Raw genomic sequence first — 3,597 nt, forward strand, 5'->3', positions numbered from 1 at the left:
AGAATTCATCTCCAAAAAAAAAAAAAAAATTACGTGGACCTCAGCTTTCTCAGATGTAAAATAGAAATCTAATGATCATACCTCTCTTATAGGGTAGTTGGAAGGATTAAGTGACATAATATTAAAAAGTTCATTGGGAGGCCAAGGTAGGCAGATAATCTGAGGTCAGGAGTTCGAGACCAGCCTGGCCAACATCGTGAAACCTTGTCTCTACCAAAAACACAAAAATTAGCCAGGCATGGTGGCACTTACCTTTAATCCCAGCTACTCTGGAGGCTGAGGCAGGAGAATCGCTTGAACCCAGGAGGCGGAGGTTGTAGTAAGCCAAGATCACGCCACTGCACTCCAGCCTGGGCCACAGAGTCAGACTCTGTTTCAAAAAGCAAAAAGAAAGGAAGACCAAAAAAAAGTTGATAGAACAGTAAATATAGTAAATAATAAAATTATAGTTATTATAACACAATTATTAGAGGTATCCTGGCTAACCTTCAAAACCAAGTAAGTTCTTCTTTATGTCTACACTTAGTGCCTCCTCCTGTCATTTGGGCCTCTCCTGATTGAAAAGAATTGCCACTCAAATCCACCTACCTGTCTGCCTGCCTTGGCCTTGATTTCTGTCACAGAAATGGCTCTTCCTCACCCCCTCCTGTCCTTCTCTTCCACCCCTAGCAAGGTTGGAGTTGGAAAGCTTTTCAACAGCCAAAACTAGTGTCTGTAGATTGACCGTGTTAAAGGCTCCAACAGGAGAGGGAATCAGAGGCTCAAGTTCAGGAGTAAGGGAAGGGAGATTTGCCACGGCCTAATCTCCCAGAACCATGTGGCAACGTGAAGCTTGGAGCATGTTTCGGAGCTGCAGGATCTGCCTCCAATGCTGATACTGTAAGTACCCAGGACACCTTCCAGGGGCAGAACTTCACACGAGGACTCCTTCGCAGGTGTCTAAGCTTAGCGTTTCTATGAGGAAATCAGGGGGCTGGCTCTGTGGCCTCACTGAAAGCTCTCTGCTGACAGAATCAGATAATCAGCTAATACCTGACCCCGCCGTGTCCTGAGCCCTGGACTGATACACAACAATGTCATCAGGCCTGCCTTCTAAGAGCCTTAGCCAGCTTACCTCCTCTTTCAGAGAGTCTGCCCTGGGTAATTATTCCAAACTCGTGCCTGTGAGGAGGGCTAAGTGTCCGGTCCCTGTAATCCTCTGGGATGATCTCTCGTAACACCCCCTTCTCTTCACATTTAGCACTCCCAAAGTTCTGTGCTGGCTCTTGGAGATGGTAGCTTACTCCCGCCAGTGGGTAGCTACCTTAGATGATGAGTTCCTGAGAAAACAGTTTGGGACAAAAGATTGGCCCTGGGATCTGCAGAGGTGGAGGCCCGGAGGAGATCCCCAAGTGCACCTGTTCCAGGAATCCCAAGCTGAGAGCCAACCCTTCCCAACCAACCTTGCAAATAGTCACTGGCCCACCCATTCAGGTCAATGGAAAACCGGTGCAAATGAAGTAGCAGAGACCCAAGATGTCCAACTGCCTCCGGTTTAGGAGCATTCCAAGGAGGGGGAAATATTTGACATGTTGGTAAATCAATATTTGTGTTTCTGCACAAAACCAGGGGAGTTACCTGCTCCTTAGTCTGGAATGGGTACCTGCAGAGGGGGAGGGAAGAGACAGCCTAGACTAGAATCTCAGCTCTGGACTTCCCTTAACCACCTCGCTAAGCGTCCTGAATTTCCTCATCTTAAGAAAGGGGAGGTCCTTTTGTAGTTGATAAGTGAGATGATCGGGTGTTCAGGCACATGTGTGAGATGTGCCTCCTTCAAACCTTGTTACAAAGTCAGCACATTACCCGCCTGACATGAAAGAAAAAGGAGGGGAGGGGAAATAATAGTATCAACCTCACAGGGATTTCTGAGAAGATTAAATGAGCAAGTAAGTGCCAATTGCATAATGGCAAGCACATCGTGAATGCCTAATACACTTCGGCCTTTTTAAATTGCTTTTATGCTCATTCAGTATTTTATAGTTTACAAAGCGTGTCCACATATATGTATTAACTAATTCAGTCCTCACAGCATCCCTGTAAGGGAGTCATTATGGACTCCAAGTTTGGGGGATGGAACATCAAAGCTCAGGGAAATCTAATGATTTGCCCAAGGTCAATAATTCATATTTTTAAACAATCCAATCAAGACCAGTTACTTGCTTAGGATTTTGACCATTTGGTACAGGTATCAAGAACCAGATACCAAATGCGAATCGTTACCCACTTCCTTGAAGTATCTTGCCAAAAGGGTATGACTGTAGTTTCATGCTGACATGACTTGCAGCTGTACCTGAGCTGGACCAGAACTTGGCCCTGTGTGGGGCGTTTGCAAGGTTGAAGATAGATCAGTGTCATCGTGCAAATTATTTCAAAGCCATGAGGATTCAGGGCTCTGTTGTAGCTCAGTGGAGAGTGTAGAGAAGAGGGTGACGATGTCACACATGAATAATGCATAGAGGGTGCTAAGCTTCAGTTTCAGCAAGATCCAAATGCTCATTTCATCTTTGATTTCTCCTTCTGGCTGTGCCATTCCCCATAGCCACTGATCCCGGGGCCTTCTGCTGGAACTGTATGGCCGCCCGCTAAATTGGCTGTTCTTGATAGTGAATAGAAAGAGGAGGGGGGCTGGAGGCAGAGAGAAAAAAAAAGATAAGTCGAGGGGAGGGGATTAGGGAAGATGAAAGAGGGAGATGAGAGAAGGAAGCTCTTTCACTGTACTACTCTTACACAGACTGCCACGGACCCCGAGAACTTGGTGAGGTTTTGTTCCAGGAGAACTTTTCCGGTCTTTTCACTGTGTGGCTGTCACAGACTGAACTCACTTCTCAAGAAGTGGGAGCGGTACAGGGCCGGCCCCAGGCTGATGGGGAGAACAGCAGAGGAGTCCTGCCATCATTTGTAGGTGAGTGAAAGGAGACTTTCAGACAGGGCAGAAGGCAGACTTTGCTCAGCATGACCCAAAGTTCAGCCTCAGGAGATGAATACAAATATGGAAATGACAGCACAGATTCTGGGGATGTGGCATAGGCGGCTTCTGCCCCAGCTGCGAATCTGGAAACAAATGAGAGCTCCAAAACTGGCTTGTTTGGTTTAGCGAGAGGGCAGGTGCCAAAACAGCAAATGTCACCCTCCCCGTTAAGCCTGGGCAATTAAGATTCCCATTAGTCCTGGAAATGGGATACGGCCTCTGTGGGGTCAGAAGGCCAGAGGCTGCAGCAGCGTCGCAGCATCAAGGAGGAAGAGAGGACACAGAAAGACTTGTGATGTCAGTCCTAGGTGGGGCCGGTCTGTTTTAAGGAGATGTTCTAAGTTCAAACCCAGGGTAGATGGGCTTTGGCAAGCACAAGTAGAAAGATTTCCACCTGTCCGCTTCTTAAAAATCAGCAGGTAGACTGACTACTCTAGGATAAACCGCCAAGAGCTTTGTTTTCTTTGGGGCAGCCATCTGAAGCAGTTGCAGCTGATTTTAATGAGACATAATAATATTCTATCAGTTCTGTGAGCTATAGACTGAGCCCACTGAGGGAACCTGCTCAACCCCCAAAATGATCAGACTTG

At 47.0% G+C, this 3,597-nt stretch overlaps 1 non-coding gene across 1 annotated transcript; it reads left to right on the top strand.

Annotated features, from left to right (window-relative positions):
- The first annotated feature begins 1,748 nt into the window (after positions 1-1,748).
- Positions 1,749-1,852, top strand: LOC116269920. Its single transcript, XR_004177729.1, has one exon. It is a non-coding gene; the product is annotated as a small nucleolar RNA U13 (small nucleolar RNA).
- The last annotated feature ends 1,745 nt before the right edge of the window (positions 1,853-3,597 follow it).

The sequence above is a fragment of the Papio anubis genome, chromosome 12 (genome assembly GCF_008728515.1).
Source record: "Papio anubis isolate 15944 chromosome 12, Panubis1.0, whole genome shotgun sequence".
Lineage (NCBI taxonomy): Eukaryota > Metazoa > Chordata > Mammalia > Primates > Cercopithecidae > Papio > Papio anubis.